A 16,119-nucleotide genomic window follows, 5' to 3' on the forward strand; every position below is an offset into this window, starting at 1 on the left:
AGTTCCTAATGAAGTCATACATCACATTTAGCATATGGTTCAATTAGAGGCTTCATAGAGATTATTGAGATTATATTATCCCAGTGCATTCATTAGTTAAGCTCCAATAGCCCCCCATCTGATTAGAAGCTGTGAGGGGATTTGCCTCTATTGACTGGGAGCAATCCAAGCGTGGAGGGAGATGGAGCCACCGGTAATGTAAGGGATGTTGCTTATACTGTGGGTGGATGCGTTTTTAATTGTTTAAATGTGGCTACTACACTGTACAAGCACTAGACACTTGTAGGCTTTAGTGCTCGTAGGAGTACACAAGTTTACACCTGTAAACAGCATCAGTGGCAAAATGTCTTCTCAGGTGCTTTTGTGTGTGTATGCCATAGACTGTATATAAATATGGACAATGTGTTCCCACATCTTTGCATTGGCCAAACTGATATTATTTTCCCAGGGATAGGAGTGGCGCCATCTGGTGAGATTAGAGTCTGTGCTGTATGGTCCTAGAGTGAAACCACACACAGCCACATTAGTGATGACCTCGCCCACACTTCCTCCAGACTCACTACTGTTCTCTCTTACTTCCACTAGTTAGATAGAAATGTTGGATGATACACTGTATTTATTATTTATTTATGGACTGGTTGGCATGGTAACTTGTAGTGATCATGATGTCACATCCTGTTTCTATTTCTTCAAATTACTAACCAAAACAAAAGCTTTAAAAAAATGTGCATCAGTATTATATTGACTACCAAGAATGACTGAAACCATCCTTCATATATTGTGTTTTAATTTGTCCCATCCACTAACATGAAGGCGGTGAAACTTATGACCTATACTCCAGCCAGACACCAGGGGGAGCTCTACTTGCTTTGACTTCACTTTCGAGGAGGGGTTCTGTCGGCCACCTTTACACTTACTATGGTGTATGCCCGCAATATGATTTTGGTTTGTGAGCGTGTTTATGTGTGTGCGCTTGAGTCAATTCACTGTGATGTGTGGAAAGGTCATAACACTTAGATGAAGTGATGAAAGCAGATTGATGTGTTGTATTTACTGATGCTGGTTTGCAGTGATCTTGTGGCTTTGTTTGTTTATGTCAGAGAAGCACAATGTTCTTTTTTCCATGACTTTTTTCATAAAAGATATGTTTGTTTCCTTATTGCATTGTAGTTTTCTCTGTTTAGACAGTATTTTCATTCTACGCATACCTGATGAATTCATTCAGTATTCAACTGGTCTGTAGGGAGCAGCTACATACAAAGCCCTTGAATTTGGTTGTAGGCTGCCATGTTGAGATTAATGATTGAAACTGTGTGTAGTGTCAATATGCACTACACACTTTATAACTGAATATAACTACCGCATGATTTCTTTTCCCATTTTATATATAGTGTCCACCATCAATGACTGACAAATATTACACCACATATTTATAATAATACTCATGATGCATTCCAGTCTAAACCCATTTGCCCCTTTGCTTTAGTTGTATATAAACTTCAAGGAGTCATTGTTTGATAGATGTGCATTAAATCAATTACAAATATCTCAGCACAAAAGCACACAGGAAATTGTACAAAGGAGTGATACAACGGAAAGCATCTGTTATCCTTAACCACTCTAATCCGTCTTAAAAATTCACTTTAGTGATTTTTTTTGTTTGTTTGTTTTTCTTTTAGACAGGACTTATTCACAGCTGGCGCAAGTCTCGAAAGATAAATGCGGTAGCTGAATGTAATTCATTTTATAATCCAGAACGGGAGTGAAAGACTGTATTCCCATTCTAAATTATTTCTTTTACACTGATCAATCACAAAATTAAAACCACTGACAGGAAAAGTAAGTAACATTGACCATCTTGTGGCATTTCAGTGTTCTGCAGGGAAACTTTTTTACCTGGCATTCATGTGAATATACCACCTAGACCAGACCAGGCACCTGCACCCCACAGCAATGACACTCCTTGATGGCAGCAGCCATCCCCGGCAGGATGCAGCCTGACACAGACACATACACATAAATGATTTAAGAACAACTTAAAAAAACAAACAAAAAAAAAAATATGAAGAACAGCACAAGGTGTTGACCTGGTCTCCGAATTCACTAGATCCCAAACTGATCAAGTATCTGTGGGATGATCCACAGAGGACCCTCCTCAACCCATAGGACCCAAAGACCCCCACTAATAACATTGTGTTACCAGACACCACAGGACACCCTCAGAAGACCCATGTCCATTCACTGACATGACATAAGTGTTTTGGAGGCACAAGGGAGACCTACACAATACTAGGAAGGTGGTCATAATGTTATGCCTGATTGGTGTATATGACAAACGTTATGTGGTTTGAGATTCCACATTTCACCCTTTCTGTAATCTCCTCAAAAACCTTGTATTGTATCTCCTTTTTTATGTAAAATTTTAAGAATTATACATGACAGTTAATCATAACAGAATGTAGAAATGGTTTGCCTCTCCCTTACACTGGCTCTGACTCTCTATGTTATCATTTGATTAGATTTAACATCATCCTTTCCTTTTCTGGAGTGTCTGGAGCAAAGTCATTTTTCCTCAAGATTAAAAAAGCAAGACAAAGTGAAAAATGCAGTGTTATATGGATCTTACATCAAAGGGAGCAGTTCACTGAAATCACACAAATGTTTTTTTCTTTTTCTTTTATTCTCACTGACCTGTAGTAATTTTTAGTAGGTGAATGGGATTTCATCCATCCAAGGTTTGTTTAAAAAACAACTTTTAAAAATGAGTTGATAAGGATAATAAATGCCATTAAAACAGAAAGTTATAATGAACACTTCTCTTATGGTTACTCAGTATAAACCATACACCAAATGTTAAATGTGTAAACAGAGATTGCTAAATAAAACTTAGTGGGAAGGAAACAAACAGACAACATGTGAACTGTCTGGGGATACACAGAGCTTTCAAAGAAGATGATATTTCTTGTCTGTACAAATGAGAGGTTTGAACCTGTTTTCTTTACCTATTCAACTGAATGCCTTTGGGTTTCAAATAAAACAAGCAATCTGAAGATAAAACCTTGGACATATAATGGTCGTTTTTCCTTCCTTTGTGGCATTTCATTGACACATCTAGTTCACTCAAGAGAAGACGTAGAAGACCAATGAAACAGAATGAGAAAAGTTCCACCTAGACTGAATGTAGTGAGAACTGGAGACAAGAAACTTTGGTGGTTGGAAAAAAAAAATTGGAAAATAAAGGTTCAACACATTAAGAGGGTTCTATTAAGTAAGCAGCCGCTCTTACAAGATCCTGTAAGTTCAGAACCTCTAGGGATGCATCAGCAAAGTTTTATCTGTTAGCTGAATGAAAAGCTCATTCAGAAATCTCTTTGTGTGTCCCTCGCATTGCGCCAGCTCCACCTTGTCTTCTTCCATTCACAAATATGAATGTGCTCTCTCCGTCCTCTGTCATCCAGCTGTCATTTAGGTGCAGTTTTGTCACCTCCACCTCCACCTTTTCACCAGCTCAACCACTGATGCCTGGTCCTCTCCAATCACACCATCCGATCACAAGTTTCTCTCTCTTCCAGTCGCTGAGCTCCACTGGTCATCAGTGGTGCTGAAGTTTCCTTCATAATGAAAGGGAGCCACATATTATAACATGGCGATGGTTAGCATTGATTTATTAAATACACTGATGAGGCATAACAAGGAGATCTGGTGAATTTGGATGCCAGGTCAACACCTTGTACTGTGCTTATTTTATTTTATTTATTTTTTTAGTTGTTCCTAAAGCTTTTATGTGTATGTGTAGGTGTCAGGCAGCATCCTGTGGGTGTACCTGTCTGGTCTAGGTGGGTGCTGCATTTCTAAGTAACATCCACACCAATGACTTCCAAGTCCAGAAGTTTCCCAGCAGAAAATTGAATTGTCACAAAATGGTAATGTCATGCGCTTCTGCTGTCAGTGGTTTTAATGTTGTGGCTGGTCTGTATTGTTTGGTTACCAATGCAACAAACAGTAAACCCTCTGCCCTTATGTTGAAATTAAAGTATGTTCTTATTTGTGAAATAAGGCAGCACTTTCCCATCTGGCTACTTCTCATCCCTCTCAGAGGATTGTGAAGAGGCCAAGGCCTCTGGAGGACATGACAGGAAGAGAGGGCTCTGCCTGAGCCAGCTGCTGCCTCTCTCGGATCGTAAGACTCTATGGTTAGCACACCTACAATTGAAATGCTCAAACTGTTGGGCCTGCATGAAATAGAAATCTGGAAACCCCTGAAAAGGCTGTAAAATGACAGCTAATCTCAGTGGCACAGGTGTATCTGGATGTATAAATCTGTTTTCATCCGTGTGATTGCGCCGTGCTGTGGGTCTCTCTGTCGCACGCACACATACCATAAATCTCATCTGACTCGGCTCACCAAGCAGCCCAGCCTATCCCGGGGTCATCTCAAAAATCACCATTTAATGCTTAACGGCGAAGCTGGCTTTGATATCAGCGGCAGATAAAGTGGAATTTCTTGATTGCCTCGGTCAAAGAGGCTCCGCTTGCTGAGAAAATGATTTATTGGACACGGGGAAGTCGGCGGAGATCAAAGGAGACGGACGAGCCTCTGACTCACACCTTGGGTCCGGTGCAGGCTGGGGCCCGTCCAATCACTCGCACCAGCGGGGTCCCTGTCATCGCTGCCGCTGCTTTTTAATTGGCCACCGAAGGAGAGAGAGAGAGAGAGAGAGAGAGAGAAAGAGAGAGAGAGAAAGAGAAAGAGGCGTGAGGAGCTGGAGAAGAAAGGGAGGACTGAGGGGCCCCGCGGGTCACTAGAGAGCTCTGGCTGGGGCCCATTACTCAGCGACGAGATAGGAAGGGTCAGCAAGAGTGGAGGGTCAGAGGAACAGTGATTGCGCTGCCGAGAGAGAGTTACCATTGGAGGGAGTGGACATTACTCCAGCGCCTTGTCATCTGGGTCGGAAAGAGGGCGATGAGCTGCAGAGGAAGACAAGAGTAGAGAATTAAAAGTGTGAAAAAAAGTATTGATTTTTAACGAGAAAGAAGATTTGCTCCCAAGATTGAGAGCAATATCATATTAAACTCTGTTGCTGGCCAACAATGAGGAAAGAAAGGCTGTTAATCATTCCTCCCCTCCTCTCTCTCCCTCTTTTTTATTTCTTTTTTTTTTTTTTTTTTAATAACTTCCAGCCTGAACTGCTGCACCGGAGAATTACAGCTTGTGAGATAATTGGAAAAGCATCACAATGCGAATCATTTAGCTTGGGAATACGCGTTATTCATCACATGTTGCCTAGGTATTATTACAAAGAGGAATGAGGAGGTCATAAAATAAAAATAAAGGCTGGGGGACACCCCGTTACACCCGAGTGTTTTGGGCACTGATCATGTGGGCTCAGTATATCATCAGCAGTGAATCCTCTAGCTGGACTCCTGTTCAGCTGGGCTTATACTGGATTCCTAAAAAGTGGCAAAATAACTGCCAAAATGAACTGTAAATGGTCATCTTAAATACAGACCAGTAATTGTTGGATGAAAACTAATGCAAAACCTTTAGAGATTCCTCAGATGTTCCAGTATAGGACAGAAATGATACTATAGTATTTGAATTCACTTTGAATAAGTTAATGGCATGACATTCTAAAATACTGCGCTGCAAATATACTTCTGAGAGATCTAAGGTGAGGTTGTCATCTCTCCCAGTTACAGGAAATACATGTTTTATTTACTGCATGCTTTATACTCCATTTGGCGCTGATTGACTCAGTTGATACTTTGTCTATTTGTCTATTTATTGCTTTTGTCCTTATTTTGACATGCTGTCAAGTGTTCTGAGGACAACAAAATAGTTCCTTCTGTCGCTCCATTCGTGGACTGCATTTCAGGTAAAAGCACATTGTAGTAGGATTTCTCCTCTGCTTCGACTGTTAATAGTCATCCCAGTCAAAATGCAGGCCACCGCAAACACGGTGGTCCGCAGGGATCGCTTTACTGATGTGTTTCAGCCACTTGCAGCATAACTAGCCTCAGCCTCACTGCCCATGTAAGGCAGCCTCTGGACGCTTTGCGCAGTGTTGCAGGACTTTTGTTGGAAATGGGAAAACACAAACTGCTGTATTTTTTTCTGTTTTTTTTTTTTTCTTGTTGTTTATTAAAATTTTTAGATTAGATAACAGTATGCTATGTTTGGTGTTAATCCACTCTTCAAATGGCTCACTCCAAAACTCACCTCCCCTCCCTGTGAACCTCATCAATATTTCAGAGCCAGAGTTTTGTGACCTTTTAAACACTTGTCTGTGTAGTGATGATCATGTTTAGAATGTTGTCAGGGACTTATGATAATAATAAGACCCTGTCAACATTAAAACAGTGCTTTGACCTGGATGGATAGGTTTTCAGAAGGACTACAGCATGACTGTTTCACTATTACTGGATGTAATTCTTACTCAGTAGTGCGCCAACTGCAGATTGGAAGATGGAGAGATGTTTTTTATCTGTATCATTAATCATGATATTTCCCCTTTATGTTAAATCGCTGTTTCCTGAAACAAACTAGCTATACCTGGTATATATGAAGATGATTTTATTTGTGCCAAGAACCAAACCTCAAATAAACAAAGAGAAACATCAGTCCATTATTACTTTAATTGAGAGCCGGTTTCATCATAGTGTTGGATGGTTTTCGCAACTCCACTTGAACAACCTTTATGCTTTAGTTTCCTCTGCTGTGGAAGATAATTTCATTCGAGTTAAAAAGCCTCAGACACCACGGATTAGCTGCACGTGAGCCCAGATAAATACACAGAGTTCAAGTAGAAGACACATTTCAACCTCAACTGTTCAGTGGAGAACATGTGAATCAGGTCTTCGTGGTGAAATTGCTGCAAACAACCCACTACTGAGGAGGAACAACAAGGCGGGACAAGAAACACAAGGAATGGAAGCTAAGGCAGTGTTAGTCTGGATTTTGGTCTGATGAGATTTTTGGTTACACTCGCCATGTCTTTGTGAGATGCAGACAAGGTGAGCAGATGGTTCCTACATGTGTGGTTCCCACTGTGAAGCATACAGGAGGAGGAGGTGTGACGGTGTGGGGGTGTCTTTCCACCATCCTCCTGCAGCAGTCTGCAGTGATATGCGATCCCTTCTGGTTTGCACGTAGTGGAGCCACGGTTTGTTTTTCAACAGGACAATGACCCCAACACACATACAGTCTATGTGAGGGCTATTTGACCAAGAACAAGAGTGATAGAGTGCTGCGTCAAATCACCTAGCCTATACAAGCAACTGTCAAACCCAGTTGGGATGTGTTGGACCACAGAGTGAAGTTAAAGCAGCCAGCAAGTGCTTCACACCTCTGGGAACTCCATCAATACTGTTGAAAAAACCATTCTAGGTGACTACCTCATGACACTCATCGAGAGAATGCCAGACGTGGGAAAAGCTGACAATTTGTTGGTTATTATACTAGGATGTGTGGATATATTTAACAAATTTTTATTGCTGATATTTTTTTTTTCTACAGTGTGTAGGTTTTACAGTTGCATAACAGTTTGTTTAATGTATGTCTGAATAATCACTCAGCCATGGCTACTTACATGGGTCATTTAAATGATCAGACACATAAATTGTATAGTCCATAATGACTCCATTCACTCCTTCAGTAGGACAACATTATTATTCTGTCTTATTACAGAGTGAAAAATAATGAAAACCCCCGTCGGGCCGACATTTGCAGCACAGGGTGGTGTCAAATATTTACTGCAGTAAAACCACATCACTGGTAACATTAACTCTACATCACGTGTGTGTGTAGTGAAACTAATACAGCACAAGATTTTGTTTGCATATCCTGCACATGCTGGTTTTAATGCAGAACACTGACTGAGCTCACAGAGTGTGAAAAGAGACAGAAGAGAAATGGGGGGAAAAATGGAGATTTATGGCTCAGCCTTAATTAAAATCTCCAAAGCTAATGGTGGGAAAATTGAAATGTTCCTTATAGATGAAATTCCTCGCTACTGCCTGGTTTCACAGAACAGTGAAGCAGACTGTGACCATCTTGTGATCTGTCCCATGTATAATGGAAAAGAGCTTCCTACATGTAATTGGAAAGTGGTAGCTGTTCAAAAGCTGTCAGCTCCCTATGACACTGTGAGACTCTTAGGTCTCCCAGTCCTGATGTAGTGTTTCACTTTTTCTATTCAGAAGTGTCAACAAGCCTTACCGGCTAAACACTAAATTTGGGAATTGCTATCTTACTTACCAAACGGCTTTAGATTTCTCCTCCAAATTTAGTCTGTGGTAAAGAAAAGAAAATCTATTAATGGAGCCCAGTGGAGAGGTAATATCCTGATTTTCTGTCCTTTCACAAATCCAATTATTACTACCCATATAAGAAGGCCAAAGCTGTCATAGGTCTGTGTGAAATTCAAGGGAAAAACAGGGCCGCACAGGTTGGTTAATTAATATTATAATGCGATGGAGCAGTGGATACATGAAGGATCCAGTGAGAGTGTGATGGTAGTGGCAGATGATTCCACTGAAACAACTTAAGGGGACAGGGAGTGACCTCATAACCTTAACAGTTTTTGACTTCTTTGATTATGAGGCCGAGTAAAATTTGAAGAAGGATTGTGAACATAACGTTATTATCATGAAAATGTCTGCCTATATAACAACAGAAAAGATAAAGAGTGTCTGAAAGTTTGTACCCAAGCTAATCATTTGTTTCACATTCACAAAAGGCACTTCCAACCTGAATAACCGTTTATGCATCTTGTTGGGTTGAGGCTTGTCAATGTTAGGCTCAAGTTAAGGGAGCATACAGAGACTGGCACTGATGTGATGACACCATCGAATGACATTCAAAGAGTTGTAGTGATGATAAGGAGAAAAAAAAAACAAAAAAAATATCTGCCACAAGGAAACACTGTCGACAAGTTAGAATTTTGCTAACAAAATCACCATGCTGATCGAGGGCCTTGAGCATCTCATGAACCCAGACGGAGTTGCGGCGGCCATGATGGTATTTTATCTTTACATAAATAGTGGTTGTGGCAAGAAGTTCTAGGTCCTCCATACACTAGTAATAGATTTATGTCCTGCTTGTTTTACTCAAACACATCTGAGATGGCAGATATACAACAGGGTTACCTAGGCAACTAGGGCCCAGGAGGTCCAGTAGCTCACAATTCTGTCTGCTGCGAACAATGGACAAAGAGCAAATATAGGTGGTTTATATGCGCATGAGGCCTTCAGAGAAGAGAACTTTCATTTCAAAAGTGAAATTGAAAAGAAAACTCATAAATTGCTTTAAAGCAGAAATTGGTGCACAAAATGGTCCACAATTCTCGTCGTAATGATGGTGGATTGTTAACACAAATCCATAACATTTTGGACCCAATAACAAACTGTCTTGTGTAAAAGCTTCAATAAAACATGTGAAAAAAAATAGGACCTAATGACTTTCAAACTAAACAGACTTGAGGATAGCCCGACTTACATTTTTGTGCTATTGAGCCAACAAATTACCCCAACATGATGGCCCGTCAACAAGGACCCACTCTCATTTTGCTGCATTTCACATTTCGCCCCCTGTCTCGCTTCAACAGATACATTTTTCTCCTTTGATGACTGTGACACTCTAATGTTCAGAGCTGAAAGACATTATTGGCACACAGGCCCACGACTTCTCAACAGAATGGCACCCCACTCCGACCAAATTAGAGTCAATATTATCACTGCCTGACTTGGGTTCCAGGTTGGGGTCATGGTTAAGAGGCAGTTTGTCAAAAATGTAAAACGTGTGAGAAGTTTTCTCTGCATTGAAACAAAAGATGCCATCCATTCATTAATTTTTTTCCCTGATAATGAACCTTTAGGTTCTATTGCAGTCCATTTGACAATGACGTACTGAGCCATAAAATACAATGCACAACACCACTACACTTGCAATTCTACATGGAGAACTTCTAGGAAACGCTGTGGGCACAATGAAAATAGCCTGATGACCGAGAGCAGCTGGGCCACTTGTCTGAAGAGGTTATGAGAGCTGGAGCAGCAGTATATAACACACACCACATCAGCACATGTCACAGAGCCTGGCGGTTACGTGTCCCCTCATTTGCCCCATGTTCGTCAAGATGGATGTTTGTCATTATCTGTGTCCGGCTGGGGTCTGGTGACCTTTTCTGGGTCTGTGGCCATCAGGCATTACCTATTGATCAAACATTTCAGTGTTGGGAGCTTGTTGAGAATGTTGCGATGTGTGTACGTGTCTTCTACACGTGAACAGTACCGCTGGCAAAGCCAGGGGATATAAGTGGTTGGGTGTGCGGTTGAGGTGTGCGGTTCCCCATGACTGAAGTAATGCGCGTGTCACCTTGAGATGGTTGATGGGTGTATAAGCTCACAGATGGCATTAACGTTGATGAGGTGGTTTAAAGTGAGCAATATGACCAATGGACTGAACAATGGGCCTCTGAGGACACAAAAAACACCCGCCCACACACTCCCTTTTCTCTCGCTCAGCAGTTGCAAACAAGTTGGGATTTAATGAGGACACCAAACTTTGATTGATGGGAAATGCATGCCCTGTCTCTGATTCATGTACTGCACCAGGCTGTTACTCCTTTCTTTATATTGAGGTGTAATTTTATCTCTCTGGGGTCAATCATAGGTTGCTCTCCAGCAGGAGAACTCAGTATGCTGAATGATGAATGATTAGCTCACTGCACTGTTAGTCAAGGAGTTAACCAGTGGTGCTGGGGAGATGGGGCTTCAACAATTGCCCACATTTATGTGCAAACCTTCTTCTACAACTCTTGGTGAAACATGCACATATACTGTATATTTGTCTTAATGACTCACAGTGTGGTGTCATCAGCGTCGTGCCGAGAAATTGTTTGGCCCGACGAGTGTTCAGCAGTGGTGCCAGCAGTCTGCAGACCCTTCCAGTACCTGAGTGTCGCTCTCTATTGCTTATTGATGAAGCACAACAGTGATTCAAGCTACAGCTTGTGAACGGTTTTAAACACTCTGCTGCACAGGGGTCGATGCATTAAATGTTTGAGGCAGCGGGTTGCTCAGGAAATGAGAGCGCTGCCGAAAGATGGTACAGTTGTATAACAAAAACCAAAAAAAAAATGGAACTGAATAGAAGCGATCGTGTGCAAGAACAGCAGCAGCAGCCGCGGTGTCTGCACAAATATCACCAGCAAATAATGAGAAACACTAGAATTTATGTTCCATATGTTCCATATGTTGTTATCTCACTTCCAAAAAAATTCCATCCTTGCAGGTGTGCCATATTTGCATTGTTTCAATTTCAGCAGCAGCAGGTTTGCAGTGGAGTTGTAGATGTACCTTATTAAAAACGAAGACGCTGTAGTCTTCCTGCACTAAAATTTGAACCTTGTTGGAGAAAAAACACTTTCTATGAAGGTTGTACTTATAATGCCCTATGAATGCACTCATAATGTTTTATAAGGTGTCTATAAAGCATTATAATGGTCATTATTACCATCTATACATATTCACAACTCATCATAACTAACTTCATGATGCATTATGACAACTGGTTATGAATGATTATAATTTTAATCTGAATAGTGCATTATAAATATGTCACTATCTGCCTAGTCACTTGTTAATGTTATGATGCATCATAACTACTTTGCTTTGCTAAATGTGTATAGTGATGCATAATGAGTTTTGACTTCGCCTATAGTGCTTTATATCTGTAGTTATAAGTATATGCAATAAAGTTATAATAATGTATACATCTCCCTACAGCACAGTCATAAACAGCTGTGCAATTTCATAAGTGCCAATTGTCAGCGCTAAGTAAAGTGACAAGAATATGACACTATTATTAACAGATATAAGTTACTATGAGTAATTAAAAGGTGCAATGAACTAAGTACCGAGTCTGGCATCTTTACCCCATATGCACAATGTTAATATCATAGGTGTTATTTGTCAGCTTTAGGTAAATTTGTGCAAATGAGGTGTTGTGGATATAAGACTATTATAAACAAATATGAGGCACAATGAAATGAGAGCCTGGACAGTAAAAACAAAAGGAATGCATTTAGTTCACTTTATTTTCATTTAAACCAACACACATAATCAGAATGATTATCAATGTTCTGAGCACATTACACAAACACATGAAACAGGCCACAAAAGTGGCACGGCGTGGTCCTAGAGATGTGGCTCTTAAAACCGCCTTTGGGTTGGTGAGGTGATTCAGGGTCAGAGGTCAGGAGATGGTTTGACAGCAACTACAAGAAGAACAGAGGCAAATCTTTAGTGCTCTAGTTGGGTTTGTTTTTAATGCAGGTTTGATTGAAAACACATAAGCAGATCACGTTTTTTTGTTTAAAGCAGCGTAATGAGACATTGTGTTACCGCATATCGTGCAGGCACCGCAGATTACCCAGAGGAGGCTTAAGCTAGCTAGACGAAAGTTACCGGACACGGCTAGTTTTAATTCACAAATTAGATCGTTTTCATATTCTTGCGTTTAATGATTGAAACCATTCAAAACCATTGCATTAATATATAAACGATGTGCTTCATGTAAGCAAAGTAAGACATTAGTTCACAAAACATTAGCAGGACAGAGAGACAACCTACCTGTCCTGGAGAGGACTCAGAGGAGAAAGGAAAGAAAAGCCGCTTTACGATTAGTACATACAGTCAATGCTTTACGACAGTGGGAGGAGCTGGGGACGGAGGTGGGTGGGTGGGGTCTGAGGTCAGGGGTCATGGACTAAAGAATGACATTTCTACAATAATAATAATATAAATAAAAACGATATTAAAATAATATCTGATGGCATTCAATAAACGCGGACATTTCTAGCGACCCTTTATAAAGAAGTGGTGTCACGGTGGATGTGAAACTGTCACGAAAATTAATCTATTGTTTGGTGCCTGCCGATATTTCTCAAATTTTCATGCCGCTCGAAACGAATTTCAAACTGATGTATTTCAATTGGAAGTTATTTCGTGCTATGAGGACGACTGTCAATGTGACACTGCGCAATGAAGAGGTTTGATTTTATTTCATTTAGACTAGATTTGTAATGGTCTTATTTCGGTTTTTAATGTAACGTCAATTTTGCTGCAGGATTCGGCACTTTGAGATTCGAAAAAAAATTTAATGGTTATTTGTTATATCGGTCTCTTATACAGGATCGCTAGAAATGTCCGCCTTTATTGAATGCCGTCAGATATTATTTTAATATCGTTTTTATTTATATTATTATTATTGTAGAAGTGTCATTCCTTAGTCCATGACCCCTGACCTCTGACCCCACCCACCCACCTCCGTCCCCAGCTCCTCCCACTGTCGTAAAGCATTGACTGTATGTACTAGTCGTAAAACGTCTTTTCTTTCCTTTCTCCGCTGAGTCCTCTCCAGGACCCGTAGGTCGTCTCTCTGTCCTGCTAATGTTTTGTGAGCTAATGTCTTACTTTGCTTACATGAAGCACATCGTTTACATATTAAAGCAATGATTTCGAATGGTTTCAATCATTAAACGCAAGAATATGAAAACGATCTAATTTGTGAATTAAAACTAGCCGTGTCTGGTAACTTTCGTGTAGCTAGCTTAAGCCATCTACGGGTAATCTGCGGTGCCTGCACGATATGCGGTAACACAATGTCTCATTACGCTGCTTTAAACAAAAAAACGTGATCTGCTTATGTGTTTTCAATCAAACCTGCATTAAAAACAAACCCAACTAGAGCACTAAAGATTTGCCTCTGTTCTTCTTGTAGTTGCTGTCAAACCATCTCCTGACCTCTGACCCTGAATCACCTCACCAACCCAAAGGCGGTTTTAAGAGCCACATCCCTAGGACCACGCCGTGCCACTTTTGTGGCCTGTTTCATGTGTTTGTGTAATGTGCTCAGAACATTGATAATCATTCTGATTATGTGTGTGGTTTAAATGAAAATAAAGTGAACTAAATGCATTCCTTTTGTCTTTACTGTCCAGGCTCTCATTTCATTGTGCCTCATATTTGTTTATAATAGTCTTATATCCACAACACCTCATTTGCACAAATTTACCTAAAGCTGACAAATAACACCTATGACATTAACATTGTGCATATGGGGTAAAGATGCCAGACTCAGGACTTAGTTCATTGCACCTTTTAATTACTCATAGTAACTTATGTCTGTTAATAATAGTGTCATATTCCTGTCACTTTACTTAGCGCTGACAAATAGCACTTATGATATTGCATAGCTTTTTATGACTGTGTGCTGTAGAGAGATATATACATTATTATAACTTTATTACATATACTTATAACTACAGATATAAAGCACTATAGGCGAAGTCAAAACTCATTATGCATCACTATACACATTTAGCAAAGCAAAGTAGTTATGATGCATCATAACATTAACAAGTGACTAGGCAGATATTGACATATTTATAATGCACTATTCAGATTAAAATTATAATCATTCATAACCAGCTGTCATAATGCATCATGAAGTTGGTTATGACGACTTGTGAATATGTATAGATGGTAATAATGACCATTATAATGCTTTATAGACACCTTATAAAACATTATGAGTGCATTCATAGGGCATTATAAATACAACCTTCATAGAAAATGTTACCAGAAAAGGTAAGTAGCCTGGGCAGACTGGTCACAGTTCCTCTAGTCTCAGTGTGGTATGTTGCAGACTGCAAAAGCATGCTGCAACCCCTTTGGCACACAACTCTTGCTCTGACTCACCGGATGCACACATTTGAGCCTGTAAATGGATGCGCATTTATGGCACTCCTCTCCCTTCCCCTCCCACTGTCTGCATGTTACTGTGTTCAAAATCCCCTTTGCAATGTAAACAACAGCCTCCAAGCTCGCAACATACATAGTAAAAATGTAAGATTTTGGTGTAGATTTGGACTATGCAAAAAGACTAATTGGTTGTTAAAGACCTATAAAGAACAAAGATTTAATTTTCTGCAATGGCAACCATCATCTGCTAGACTGATTTGTCACAAGTTTTTACTGGTAGGACAAGTGAAATTGGTCTACTCTCTATGCATCAGCTTAATAACGCACAAAGGCTGTTTGGTTTGGCAAAAAAACAGGAAGTTTTCTTGGCAGTTTCTATTACAGATTGACTCCTGTCAATCCCCGAATTGAACTTTATTACTATACGGTTAATCAGTATACAGTATAACATCACAATGTGTCACAGCTGCGGAAAAGACAAACATTTCTCAACAAAATGTTCTTGGGTAAGATTCAAACCTAAAAAAAATTGCATCACAGAAAACTCTGGGAAAACTCTGCTCCATTAATAATGTAATATTGGAGATGCTCAGCTGCAGGGTTTTGTCTGTCTCGGTTTATTCTTCATCTTTGTGGTCACACTCTAATTGATTTTTGCGTTGCTTGAATCTGGCACCATATGAGGCCAATTTCATACTTCCCACTGTTGTTCCTGCTGTAGGCTCGCTCAGCCGAATTGACTTAGAATGTGATGAATTTAAGATGCTGGTTTGCTTGGAAACTGTAATATTTAAAAACAGCTGAGCAGCTGATGGGAACTTTTCAAGAGGAGCAAAATTAACCTTCCCCCACCCTGCACACAAACTTGGACTCCGCTGCATCTGTGTAACCTGAAACCATGTAATCTCAATACTGATTTCTGCAATGGATGTTTTTTTTGTTGTTGTTGTTTTTTTTTTTTTTTGGCTCAGGAAGAACCAGATCCGCTTGCCAAAACATTTAATCGTTAATACTCTTTGACAACATATATGTTTTTGTAAGGCTTTTCCAGTGTCGACCAATGTTTGTTACTGACAATAATGAGCTTGCCAGCTTCAAAGAGCATCAGCTTTTTATCCCACAGACACTTTTCCTTTCTGAAAGCTTTGATCTGATGAATGGGAAACACACAATAACTGTTGTTGGCCTCGCTTTCAGCCACTGATTCCTTGCCAGCCTTCACCTGAACAATGTAACAAAATTGGTCAAAATACCTGGTTCTGACTTCGATTAAATAATTTAATTTATTAAAAAGTAATTTAATAAAAACAAAAGGCAATGACCCTGCTGTAATATAAAGGGCTTCAATATAAA

At 40.1% G+C, this 16,119-nt stretch overlaps 1 protein-coding gene across 1 annotated transcript in view; it reads left to right on the forward strand.

Moving 5' to 3' along the window:
* The window catches only part of brinp2 (bone morphogenetic protein/retinoic acid inducible neural-specific 2), a 200,546-nt gene that overhangs the window by 13,248 nt on the left and 171,179 nt on the right, over nucleotides 1–16,119 (forward strand). The gene's annotated exons all lie outside the window — the stretch shown is intronic.

Source organism: Mugil cephalus, chromosome 7 (genome assembly GCF_022458985.1).
Source record: "Mugil cephalus isolate CIBA_MC_2020 chromosome 7, CIBA_Mcephalus_1.1, whole genome shotgun sequence".
In the NCBI taxonomy this organism is placed as follows: Eukaryota; Metazoa; Chordata; class Actinopteri; order Mugiliformes; family Mugilidae; genus Mugil; species Mugil cephalus.